Below are 14,033 nucleotides of genomic sequence, written 5' to 3' on the forward strand. Positions count from 1 at the left end.
TTCCTGTGGTGAACTGATCGAATTAGTATGATTGTTTAGGTATTAACTTTCTTGATCAGGTAAAACAAGACAGAAATATAATTTGACCACATATAAACAATGTACACACTGACCTAAAAGGGACGAACTAAAACTTCACATCTAATGAAGTAGTTCTAAAGTGTGGTCACTTTCTTAAAATATTGAATGCAATATCAGGGGGTATGGGGAGAAGGCAGGAACGGGGTTACTGATTGAGAATGATCAGCCATGATCACATTGAATGGCGGTGCTGGATCGAAGGGCCGAATGGCCTACTCCTGCACCTATTGTCTATTGCAATTCATTTAAAGTCATGGTCATCTTCGAACCCGAAGGACGAACAACAACATTGTCTATTGCAATTCATTGAAAACCAGCTTGGTCATAGGCGAGTGTGGTTTAAGTCATAGACGAGTGTTTACCAAATCAAAAATGTAATGATGGATGTGCAATGATGCAAACTGCACCTTGGTTGACTAACAGTCGCAGAAATCAGATACACCGTTATGACCTTCGGGACTGCACTGTTGTCAAAACAGACAGGAGACGAGCCGCATCAACAGAAAGCGGGTCAGGACAGGTAGCGAGGCCCAGCTCAGGGCTGACAACTGTATAGGAAGGAGGAGGAGGAGAACTTCTTCCAAGTTTCACATGGGCAGCTTACAACCCAGCAGTATGATTATTGATCTCGCTAACGACAAGCAACCCTTGCTCTCCCTCTCTCTCCATCCCTCCCCCATCCTCGTTCTCCGACTAGTTTCACTGTCCTCCTGATTACATTTTACATTGCATGCTCGTTGTCGTCTCCGCTAACAATGAACCATTCTACATTTCCTTGAACCTTTTTTTGCTTTGGTCTGTAGTTTTCACACAGTATCCTTCCAAAGTTCTATCTACGTCTCCCTCATCTCCTGGCTCTCAGTCTGAAGGGTCACGACCTGAAAAGATTCGTCACCTATCCTTCTCTCCAGACATGCTAGCCTGTCCCGCTGAGGCGAGCTACGCCAGGATTTTGTGTCTCTCCTCTGCCTGACAGGAGAACTGCTGCGTGCTTGCTGCATCGCTACCGGAACGTGGGAGCTGGAGCAGCCGGTGCCCGACGCAGTGACAGCGGGCGGCGCGGACAGCGGCCGAGGCCGAGCTTCCAGCTGTGAGGCGGTGGCGGCCGCCTCTGGCTGGACCTGGACCCAGACCCAGGCCTCGCGCCGCCCGCTGCCGTTACCCGGTGAGGCGCGGGGGAGGGGGTGGGAACGGGGGGGACTCGGTGGTTTGAAAACAGAAGCCGCGAGACTCACCTCGGAACAAACGCAGCCGCGTCACATTGGAACCCAACAGTGGAGCGCGCCCGGGTCATGTGAGCGGTCACGTGATCCGGCGGCTCCTGAATCAGCGGGACCGCGCCAGAGCCAGAGTCGAGACTGATCTGGCGAGGGCTGCTTCACAACCTCCCGTCAACAGGCAGGTTAGGCTGCTGCACCCTCCATTATACAAACACATAATAGGAAATCCATCGGGTGGCGCCACCACAGTGGCTGCCTCGCCAACAGTCTGCCTGTCCTTGCTACTGTTTTTATTATTCTAAGTATGTGTTAAAAGTATGTTTTAGTGTTTCTTAGTTTGTTTTATGGGGGGGGGGGGGCTTTTTTCAATCTCTTACCTCGACAGAGATGTGATTTTTCTCTGCATCGTACCCAGTGATGGAAATGGGTTTTAGGAACTAGGGGTACTCTAAGGTCCGTGAGGCTGAGGTTGGGAAGGAAGCACCCCTTCCTTCAATAAATTATATCCCCCCTTCAATAAATTATATTATAAATACACTATAAACAAGTTATGCATTCTTGTACTCTTACATGGGTATGACCACACATAAATCCCCCCCCCCCCCCCCCCCACCCAAACTGTCCATCAACAAGCCCAAATTATTTACGAAAGCTGATGACTCTAATACTTTTTTCAGCCCCTCGTACTTTGCTCTCTCTGGACAAGATCTTTAAGCATCACAGCGTGCTTTTCCAAAATGCTACCAAATAGCTTTATAAGACTGCCACATTGCCTTTCCAGTTCAGTAAGACGAAGCAATCCATCTCACACTGAAAACACGACCAATTTTCAACAGTTGACAGTGAAGAGCCTCAGCACATGCGGTTAACTCATCCTGATTCTTAGGAGATCTATGAACAAGGGTCTCGACCCGAAACGTCACCCATTCCTTCTCTCCTGAGATGCTGCCTGACCTGCTGAGTTACTCCAGCATTTTGTGAATAAATACCGTCGATTTGTACCAGCATCTGCAGTTATTTTCTTACACAAAATATCTGAAAATGATTCAAACCTGCAACTTTATTTATAGCATCACCTACACTGAGTTCAAGCATGTGACTGGCACAGTGCCAAACAGTTGCATTAGGGAAATCATCAAGAAATAGTTTTGCAACCCCTGCATTTCATCCTAACATTACTGATGCACCATCAGTTACAAGTGATATCACATTTTCTTTTAGGTACTGTATTGAAAAACCGACTCTTTGTAAGCAACTTAGAAACCCATCATATATAGATTTTGCATTTGCACCAAGTTTCATATGTTCTAAGTCAAAATAGAATGATATAGGTTGGGAAGATTTACCAACTGCTGCTCTCAAGCAGACTACTAGAACAGTTTTCCCATTAATAGTAGTAGATTCATCAATCATAATAAACATTTTAGATTGTTTTGAAATTATATTTTCCACCACTGTCTTTCGCATCTGGTTCCCTATATGGTGAGAAACATCTGCACATGACTTACAAGAGTGTAGAACGTACCCTAAGTCGATGCCTTTTCTTTCTTGCAGTTCAATATCAGAAGACATATCTGTGTAGGGCCTACCTTTGTGTACAATATTATATATAGTTCTAAAAACTCGACCCGTTTTTGCTTCGTCCTTTTTCAGTGACATATACACTACATTTTCGATTGCTTTTTTTTCAGCTATTTCATTGATTTTTTGGCATCTGATATGAGTTTCACTATTTTTGTGCTTAAAAATCTTTTTTCTTAAACTCATTAACTCTTTTGCTTTGTCATTACTCATTCCTACCACATTAACACTGCACCACTCACGAGACAAATTAATTCCTTGTGTTCGTTCAAGTCCAAGATGACACTTGCTGCATACATTACAACATCCTAGTTTTCTGTTTTTAACAATTAGCCAGGGATATTCTTTCTTTTTGTTTAATAATAATAATAATAATGCATTACATTTATATAGCGCTTTTCATATACTCAAAGACGCTTTACAGGGATTTAAAGAACATAGGGAAGTGAATAAATAGATAAATAAGTAAACGAACAGAGAAAGGAGACAGAAGGTGAGGTGACCTTCAGTGGTTGAAGGCAGTACTGAACAGGTGAGACTTCAGTGATGTTTTGAATGTGGTGAGTGAGGAGGAGTCTCTGACGGTTTGGGGTAGTGACTTCCATAGGGTGGGAGCAGCGATGGAGAAAGCCCTGTCCCCCCAGGATCTGAGTTTAAGTACATTTCTTGTGTCCAACAGTCTGGAAGATCACATTTTTCAATATCTTTTGAAATGTCTTCACATGCAGCATCAGGCGAAACAGCTGCATCAGTTACATTATCATTTTCAAGTATTTTTGCCTTTTCTGGCTGAGTGTTTTCATTATCATTTATTTCTTCATCGATCTGAAGACGCTGTCTTTTAAAGTATCTCTGTATGCTCATTTTCACAGGGGTACACAAATCTGAAATTTATAGATATTTGATAGTGATTTGATGGTGATATATAATAAAATTTGATAGTGATATATAATAAAATATTTCCGTTTGCACTATTGTTTTGCTAAATAAAACCACCCACAATAAAATATTCACCACTCACAATTTAGGCTGGAAAAAACTATTGGTACTACTTATTTAATTTTCTCTCCATCCATTCTAATTTAACTGAAACAACTGAGGCACAGCGGCAGAGAGGCACCGAGGCACAGCAGCAGAGCGGCAAATAAAATAACGTGGAATAATAAAATAACCTGACTTTACCTGAGCCTGTGCTCACTGTAGCCCTGACAGTGAGTTTAAGAAATTCGCCCTTGAATTTTATTCAAAGGAATGCGGTGTCATTAATAAATGGTCAAAACACAATTACATTTATTGAGGAATGTGGATCGATGTATTGATGACACATTGTATAACTACTACCTGTTAACTACTGGCTGTTAACAAGTGCTAACAGTTTTCAGTTAACAAATCATTTTGTCTGAGTTGAATAAAGTGATAAATGACTCCAATCTTTCTGCAGTAATCATTAAACCCGAGCTGGAAATTGAAAACTAGGGGAATGCCATCCCCCTGCGTACCCCCCATTTCCATCACTGATCGTACCTCCGTCCCCTCTGCGGCCTAACATTGAGGAGTTGGCGGCTTTTCCTGGAGAACGGCCCGGCGCTTCAAGCTGCGGGCACGGCGCGGACTTTAACATCACGGAGTTGCGATCTTTTGCCGAGGATCAACTATGGAGAGCTCCAACTGCATGGGACCTGTGGACTTTAACATCGTGAAGCCCGCGGTCTCTGGTAAGAAGAGGCCGACTCAAGATGTCTATGCTGAGCAGAGTGTTTCAACCGTCCCGACGAGGGGTGTTTCGATCATCCTGACGCGAGAGCTTCGGACATCGGACCGTCGGCTGCAGATGGTTCAACAACCCCAACCGGGGTGAACAAAGAGGAAGTTGACTGAACTTTTTTGCCTTCCATCACAGTGAGGATTGTGGAATCTGCTGCGGTGGATATTTATGTTAAATTTTTATTTATGTGGCTGTGTGTCTTGTTGCTTTTCACTTGGTATGGCTGTAAGGTAACTCAAATTTCTCTGTACCTTAATTGGTACATGTGACAATAAATTGATTTTGAAATCTTCTTGAAACCTTGAAATAGTTATTTTAGAATATTCGATTTACTTGTACTGTGGTGGTAGATTTTGTTTTTGAATTATTTAGTATTGAAAATAGTATTGTAAATACTTGCATAAATCTATTTTTGGTTTAAAAACAATACAGTGCGGCTGTCCCTCCTCACTGTCACCCCTCTCTGCTCCCTGGATTGCTCTGGGATTTATTGACTGCTGTGGCGCAGGGATGAAGGAGGTTTGTTTGCTGTCTTGGGAGCCACGGTTAAAATTCAATTATCAACTTTTTAATTGCTCTGAAATTCTTTATCATCGACCTTGAGACAGAAACCTTTCAAAGAGACAGTGATGTCATTGGACGTCACTGAAATATTTACTACCTCTGTTGACAGGATATCCCAGGAGAGTTGAAGCCAGCTGAAATAAACAAGTCACCAAGAAGAAGAACAAAAATTATAAAAACACGCATGCCACTCTGTCAATGCACAGTCGACTTTCAACCATTCTAAAGCCCATGTGGATCACATAATGCTAAAATACATCACATGCTGAGGGTGGGGTGGATGACAATGAACATGCTTCTCTGGCTCTAAGAGGATGTAGTTCAGCCCACCTCTGTCTAAACGAGAGGGACCATTCTAGTTTATCTTAATATCTGTATTGGAATATGCTTAATCAATCATAAGGTTTAAAGCAGCAGAGCTAAAGTAATTTTCACCCAAAAATATATTTTGTTTACAAAACATATAGCTATAAATTATGGGATTCTGCATTGCCTTCATTCTTTGTACCAAGCATATCTTTATAATTGCATACAAAACTCCCAAACATCACATTGATAGGTTTGAAAAATGATATAAGTCTAGCCCTTCAGTGTCTTGTGATGAAAGGACCTTATAATGAACTTATAAGGACCTTGTGATGAAAGGACTTTACCTGTAGAGTCAAGTCAAGGCAAGTTTTGGGTTCATTGTCATATGCACAAATATGGTGAGATACAGATGCAATGAAAATCTTACTTGCAGAAGCATCGCAGCTGGAGCATTGGTTGTAGAAGGAAAATTATTTTTGTGTATGGAGGAAATGTTTGTGGAGAAATCATGTACCCATGATCGGGTTAATGTATGAGGAGCATTTGAAGGCTCTGGGCCTGTACTCACTGGAGTTTAAAAGAATGAGAGGAGATCTCATTGAAACCTACTGGATAATGAAAGGCCTAGATTGAGTGGACGTTAAAACGTAATGGGAAAGCCTAGAACCAGAGGGCACAGCCTCAGAATAAAAGGGTATACCTTTAGCATGGAGGCAATGATTAATTTTGTTAGCCGAGGGGGGTGAATCTGTGGCATCCATTGCCACAGATGACTATGGAGGCCAAGTCGGTGGGTATTTTTAAAGCAGAGATTGATAGGTTCTTGATGAGGAAGGATGTCAAAGGTTAAGGAGAGAAGGCAGGAGAATGGGTAGAAAGGAACTGCAAATGCTGGTTTATACTGAAGATAGATAAAAAAAAGTGCTGGAGTAACTCGGCAGGTCAGACAGCAAATCTGGAGAAAAAGATGGGTGATGTTTCAGGTCAGGACACTTCTTCAAACTGAAAATAGGGATTTGGGGGGGGGGAGTGAAGAGATGGAGGTGAGAAAAGACGAGGAACAATTAAAGCCAGCCACAAATGACCTCAGGCAGGGCTGTGCCTCAGGAAGGGGTGATCTGGAGGGAAGCATGTCCATCATTTGCAACTCCACCTCCACCTACCTCTGAAGGAATATTTCACTTTTTGAAATATTTTGAAACAGAGATGTAGCTGTTGATATTCAAGAATAATAAGAATTATGAGACAGGTTACATTTCTGAAATCAGTAAGTCTGTGATTATGATAGAATCATATCCAGCTGAGATAATTTTGCTATCTTTGTCTTTCAGGCACCTCCTAAAACTATAACTTATTATGTGTTAGTCAGTATGACTTTTATAACATAATTATTTGGGAAGCAGCCATTCAATAATATTTTAGCTTGTACAAACAAAGAAAAAGAGGTTAGTATCTCTTTGGCAAAATGGGGAGAATACTAGTCAGAAGGAAATGGAGAAGAGTGGTCTTATGAAATGGGTAGGAGTGGAAAGCTAGGAGGTTATTAGTGCCACTGTGCCTCAAAAGAGGGGATAGGCAGGAAGAATGGGAATAAATGTTGTAATTTGCAAATAGGTAGCTTTCTTTGATGTAGGTTGCCAAATTTCCTCACATGAAGCAAATGTTGACATTGTAGTTGAGCTCGCCGAATAATTCATCCGGTTCATATCATAACATGGACTGACATTTCAGAACATATAAAATAGATTGACATTTCAGAATGCAGAACTGTTTCACTGCCTTCTTGAATGTGGAAGTAATATACAGTGCTGAATCTCAGGTTTCCTCGTTCAAGCCTTCTGTCAGTAATCCACAACCTTTTTATTTATTGCTCTTGCTGCATTGGAAACTCTTGTTTAGATGTAGTTCCACTTGGGAAAGTAGTGAGAAAGATGACAGTAAGTGAAATTTGAGTCCAGCAAGTGAGATGGGACTGGAACCGAAGTATGAAAGGAAAAGAGAGACACCATATTGTCAGATACAACTGTAAAAGTATTGCTGGAGAAGTTAGTAGCAAGAAGCAGAATAAAGTGATGTTGTGGTGTAGTGTCTGAGGTTGTGGGAGAGGGTGGGACAGTTTTACTGTGCCCAGAAGATCAATCAAGTAAAAGAGAGAATAACAAAACGATCATGGGTTTGACTGAAAGTGGCCAGTGATCAACGGAACTTAAATACAATGGACAGCTTTGATCGTATTTAATCCACCTTATCACATCCCAAATCGCCCTCATTCTACTTTTTCTTCAACCTTACAACATCCTGTTGGTTCAACATACCCATCCTATCAGCCCTCTCCTTTCCATGGCCATAACCTTTTGTCTTCCTCATTTCTAATTATACCATACATTCAACTTCTGCCAACACAGCCATAAGGTTCAGAAGAGGAAGCAAACAGACAGTAACTGCACCTATCATTTTCATTCATCAGCTCAGGTTCTGGCAGTTCATGAACGCAAGAGGGTAGCTTAAAGGCAGGATCTGCATATGGTGCGTGATTAAGTATGGGAGAACAGTAGCCAGGTCAAGATGAAAGAGTAAATAGTGGGTCAGTTCTGCAGGGGATGAACTCATACAACCATTCTATCTCAAAGGACAGAGAATGAAGAATTTGAGGGTCAGCCTGTAACAAGGATGCATATTGAGAAAGACTGCAAGTTGTCAAAGAGGATGGACAAATTCAGTACCAACTTGGCAGAATCAGGAGCCAATCCATTCCAATGTCAAATTGGCAGCCATTTCAAGAGCTTTAAAATAAAAACATTTTACATTTTATTTAATTATCTCAATTTTTTAAGTTATTTTCTTTTCAGTTCTTTCCATATATTACTGGCCATCAGACACATTTGAAAACACTTTTGAGAGCACAAGCTAAAGGAATTTTCACTTTGTATCTCCATAATACATACATAGGTGGTTGTGGTGACACACACTTCTTAACTATTAGCTAAAACTCAGTGGGATTTATGCAGCATAATCCTGTAATATATTGATCCATTTGAAAACTCACCCTATGAAGGTTTGAAGACCATCTTGTATTCTCAATGGATTCAGGAGTCTACAGGCAATTGTTACAAATGATTTGGACATGTGAGAAAAGAATAATATTTTACCTGGAACACGGCAACCATGAGGCAACTACACTATTGGAAGCACCAGTATAATGGTAAAAAAGAAAGCTTTGGGTCCCAAAGAATTCATATCTGTTGCCAGCAGTAATCACATTCGTCCCATTCACCCTCTCCTTATTTTCTTATTCTACTTAACTTTTTCTTTCCCATCAATGCTGATCAATTCCCTTTGAATCTTTTTGCCATTAACTTATACGAAGGGGTAATTTTCAGAAGGCACCTAAGCCACCAGCATATTTTGGGTATGTGGGAGGAAACTGGAGTAAACAGATGAAACCAATATGGTGACATAGAGAACATGCAATCTCCACACAGACAGTACCCAAGGTTAGGATGGAGCTCAGGTTTCTGGAGCTATAAGCCAACAGCATTAACTTGTCTCATCATGGACACTGACTAACCTCATAATGTTTTGTTTATTTAATTTTTTTAAACTTGCAATTTACTTAAAAACTGGATGCATTTCATCTTATAGTTTATTCAAATTTATTTTACTCAGCAAAGTCAGGAGTTGACCACTTCCTCTTGAAAGAACTCTTTTTTTATAGTTACTTGTGCAATAATAATGTTGTAATATGTGGAGGCTGAATGATTCTTATTGTACAATTATTTTGTGCTGAAGAAAAGCAGTCCTATATTTCGGTCACCCTAGTTTGTAGTATTATTTTAGTTATTATTCTACAATTGATGACATTTCGATTGATATCACATAAATTGACAACTTGATTAATGGTCAAGAGTTTACCAATGGAATAACTACAATGTCTCCATGGTTATAAAGTACCAGGAAATGGTCATTTCAATTACAAGGCACCAAACTAAATTTCTCTAATATTAGCAAGAATGTGAATAATGTTCTGAATAACTAAACACTCTCATTTTGAAACTCCAGTTAAGCAACTGTGGACTGTTGCAATGTAAAGAGGTTGGAATTGCAAATTGGAAGCACTGATCAGCTGAAATTTTACAAGAATATTATAGAACTTTGCTACCTTATTACATAACAGAAGAAAGTTCAACTATAACAATCGTGAATAATAGGGCTTGACGTATTTACAGCTAATGATTATAAACGAAGATTGGCATAAAATCAGTCGCCAATTCAGAGATGACATAATTTCAAATGATATTGCCAAGGGGCAGTATGTAGATGAGAAATGAGCCAAACAGGGATCCATGTTGGATACTGGGGTTGACAGTGCAGGGGAGGCAAGAAAACCAGAGGACTAGGTTTAAGGTGATGGGGGAAAGATTTAATAGGAACCTAAGGTGTAACTTTTTCATGCAAAGGGTAGTGGGTGTATGGAACGAGCTGCCAGAGAAGGTAGTTGAGCCAGGGATTATTGCAATGTTTAAGAGATATTTAGACAGGTTTAGAGGGATATAGGTTCAATGCAGGCAGGTGGGACTAGTGTAGTGATATGTTGGCCGGTGTGGGCAAGTTGGGCCGAAAGGCTTGTTTTCACGCTGTAAGACTCCATGACTATGACTCTAAAAGTCATTGCTAGAATGCTTGGCTTTGCTTGAATAAGTAAAGAGGACTCAAACAATGATAGTTTACAGGAAGGATGCAGAGGCTTTGGAGGGGTGCATATTACCGAAATATTAGTTATAAGGAGACGTTAGACAAACTTGAATCATTTTCTCTGCAACTTCAGAGGGCGTGGGAAGATCTGATAGAAGTACATAAAAATATGAGGGGCATAGATAGGGTAGGCAGTCAGATCCTTTTTCCCAGAGTGGAAATGTCAAAGACTAAAGAGGAGATATATTTAAAGTGAAAAGGGAAAGACTTAAAGAAAATGTGCAGAGCAAGTTTCTTTTACACAGAGAGTGGTAGCTGCCTGGAGCACATTGCCAGGATTGGTGATGGAGGAAGATACTATTGTGCCTTTGAGAGGCTTTTAGACAGGAATATCGAAACACAGGGAAGGGAGGAATATGGATCACATGCAGACAGGGGAGATTAGTTTAATGTGGCATCATGGACATTGTGGGTCAAATGGCCTGTTTCTGCACTGCACTCTTCTATGTTCTATATAGTTTCATAGAGCTCAACAATGGAGGAGTGTTATTAGATAGGGATCATGTTATCAATTGTAAGGTTAAAGAGAGATTTATACTATGATATACAATTATGTTATTTATATTACGATCACAGTCACAAAACAAGGTGCAGTACTACTGGTTGTAGCAGTTTGATGTCAAAGGATAGAAATATGTATTGACAAACAAAGGCCCAGTGTAGGTTTTCTCGAAGAGTGTTCATGAGCATTGTTTTGAATATTAAGGAATTCACATACAAGTTGACAAAAGCTACATAAAACAGGAGACTAAGAAGAAAATTTGGGTGTAAGAGTAAAATTTAAAGAGTTTTACACCAGTGGTGGCAAGTTTCATACCTGAGATAAACTTGGAGAAGATGGGGCAATAGAAGGCATTAATTCAACACCAAAAGTCAGACACAGAATGGGAACAGGAATGAAAAGAACCTTAGCTGAGTTAGCAAAGAATGGTTCCTGTCAGGGAGAACTTGCAAACTCCGCACAGATAGCACCCAGTTAGGATCAAACCCAGGTCTCTGGCGCTGTAAGACAGCAACTGTACTGATGCGCCACCGTGCTGCACTATTTTACCAAGATTATATTGGACAGAAGGACTAATTTTGGCAGGTGGAACTTAATGTTGTCTGGACAGGTGTATCAATAGATGCCTAAACTACACCTGCTAAGTATGATCACAATCTTGCTGTTTAGACTTGAGAGCAGGAAGATGAGTTCCATCCATAAGAATGATTGGATTGGATGATTTAGTTTAGTTTAGAGATACAGCGCGGAAACAGGCCCTTCGGCCCACCGACTCCATGCCGACCAGCAATCCCTGCACACTAACACTATCCTACACACACTACGGACAATTTAGATTTATAGCAAGCCAATTAACCTACAAACCTGTAAGTCTTTGGAGTGTAGGAGAAAACCGAAGATCTCGGAGAAAACCCACGCAGGTCACAGGGAGAACGTACAAACTCCATACAGACAGCACCCGAAGTTGGGATCGAACCCGGGTCTCCAGTGCTACAAGTACTGTAAGGCAGCAGCTCTACTGCTTGTTGAGGCTGAGCCGGGAGCACGAATATCAAAGGGTAACGTTTAAATAAATCATAAACAGTAATGGTGGCATGATGAATGAAAATTCAAACCCTAGTCAAGAAGTTTGAATATTTGTTTAGAAGTGACTGAGAAGGATTTCCCCAGCAGCGAACACAAAAGGAAAAAAATAAATATCCTTGTCAGTGATGAAGACCTTTGAAGGAGGTGATTAATCCAGAGTAATCCAGAGTATTGTTTATAAATGGTTTGGAGAGTTTACGTGAGACCATAAAAGCAAGAGGCAATGGGCTTGGAGGAGAGAGTGTAACGGGAACTGAGATGAATATTGCAATCTTCTAACCTGTGATGTTGAATAAGTGAGGGATTGTGTGAAGGAGTATGAGAGGATGGCTCAGTGACAAAAATCAACAATATTGGACAGACTATTAGAAATAAGGATTGTAAAGATCAGACAAAATCTGGACAAAGACCACTAGAAGAGCAGAAGGATTGTCAAGTAATAAGGTTTACTCATGATTGTAAAGTTAAATTGCAATCTTTATAAAGCTTTCAATGTGGACTGAGTGAACATTGGTGCAAAGATAACTGAGGAAGGTTATGTTGATGAAAGAACGAGACAAAATGCTGGAGTAACTCAGTAGGTCAGGCAGCATCTCTGGAGAACATGGATAGGTGATGTTTCAGTTTGGGACTCTTCTTCAGTATTATGTTATTAAGTTTTTACTTTCTGAAGGTTATATTGACGTTCCCAAAATAAAACATTTTAATTTTACCTTTAATAAGTAAAATATTATGTTAAATGTTGAGGCATGTTAATATTTACACTGAAAAAACCCCAGAAGATTCTGGATTAAGTTACCACCAAAGAGCCACATAATTGGTTAGATTATTGAAGGCAAAAATATCTAAACAATTGCTTATTTTCCTAAATGTGCTCCTCACCTAATTGAAAGCAAAGATTCAACTTTCACACTTGCATCTTGAGCTCATAGCTGTCAGCTCATCAGTGCTACCTGACTGGATGTACCAGACTACAAATGAGCAGCTGAACCAAGGCATAGCTGTCAGTTCAAGTGTTTATGAGGGCACCTTGTAACTACCTGAAGTGTAGGGGAGCAGGGAAAAAAAATCCAGATTCTGGTTTAAATCGAAAGTAGACACAAAATGCTGGAGTAACTCAGCTGTGGAGAGAAGGAATGGGTGACATTTCGGGTCGAGACCCTTCTTCAGACTGATGTCAGGGGAGGGGGCGGGACAAAGATAGGGTGTAGTCGGAGACAGGAAGACACTGGGAGAACTGGGAAGGGGGAGGGGATAGAGGGGGAAAGCAGGGACTATCTGAAGTTAGAGAAGTGAATGTTCATACTGCTGGGGTGTAAATTACCCAAGCAAAATATGAGGTGCTGTTCCTCCAACTTGTACTGGGCCTCACTCTGGCAATACACTCTGACAGTGCAGGGGAGGCTAGATGCCTGATATTCATCCCATTGTTCACATCTACTTCTGAAAATCGGCAGACTATGCAGTGCACAAATTAGGTACCATTATTTGCAATGTTACAATGTGCTTGCATCTCACAGTGCTCATTGAAATAAAGCCAGGCTTTGAACCCATTTAGTACACAATGGAGAGGCAGAAAACATTGTAACAAATATACGGGAGTGAGAAAGTATTGAAATAAACCAGTGAGGTTATGTGGAAAGCATGGGGGAGAGTGAATGGGCAGATCCATGTGGGACATAGGAAGTACATTTATGTTTAATCTGAGCCTGCAAAAGCTATTTTGCTTCTAAGCAGCATGAAGCCACCCCTCAAAGACCAAGGTAGACTGAATAGGCTGTACCATGTCTAGCACCAATAAGTAGATCCAGGACAGAGTTAATCTGACCATTTGCATCACAACATTAGATTTGATTCCTGCAGTCGTCAGCACTTCACAAATAATTAATTTCAAGCAAACTTAGATTTATAATAGTCAGGAGTTTAGGCTGCCATATTTTAGGCTCCAAACAAAATGTCAGCTGAAGGAATGAGATGAGAAGGTGTTACAAATTCAGCTCAACCATTTTGGAGATTGCAATACAACAAAATGGAAAAACTGCTATCCCCATTGCTTGAAAATCCTGGTGGCTCATTAGAGCTCCATTCCCCACAACGGTGACATGGTAGTGCAGTGGTAGAGCTACTGGCTTACAGCATCAGAGACCCACGTTCGATCCTGAATATGGGTGCA

General features: G+C 40.8%; 1 protein-coding gene across 2 annotated transcripts in view; it reads right to left on the minus strand.

Moving 5' to 3' along the window:
• atp6v1h (ATPase H+ transporting V1 subunit H) overlaps positions 1–1,505 on the minus strand; it is a 57,731-nt gene extending 56,226 nt beyond the window's left edge. The window contains exon 1 of one of the 2 annotated variants that reach the window (XM_078397386.1): positions 1,317–1,505. The gene's annotated coding sequence lies outside the window, so the exon portion shown is untranslated. The remainder of the gene's footprint in view (positions 1–1,316) is intronic. The other variant, XM_078397385.1, reaches the window with a different exon arrangement.
• Positions 1,506–14,033: the final 12,528 nt, after the last annotated feature.

The sequence above is a fragment of the Rhinoraja longicauda genome, chromosome 4 (assembly GCF_053455715.1).
Source record: "Rhinoraja longicauda isolate Sanriku21f chromosome 4, sRhiLon1.1, whole genome shotgun sequence".
NCBI classification, from domain to species: Eukaryota; Metazoa; Chordata; class Chondrichthyes; order Rajiformes; family Arhynchobatidae; genus Rhinoraja; species Rhinoraja longicauda.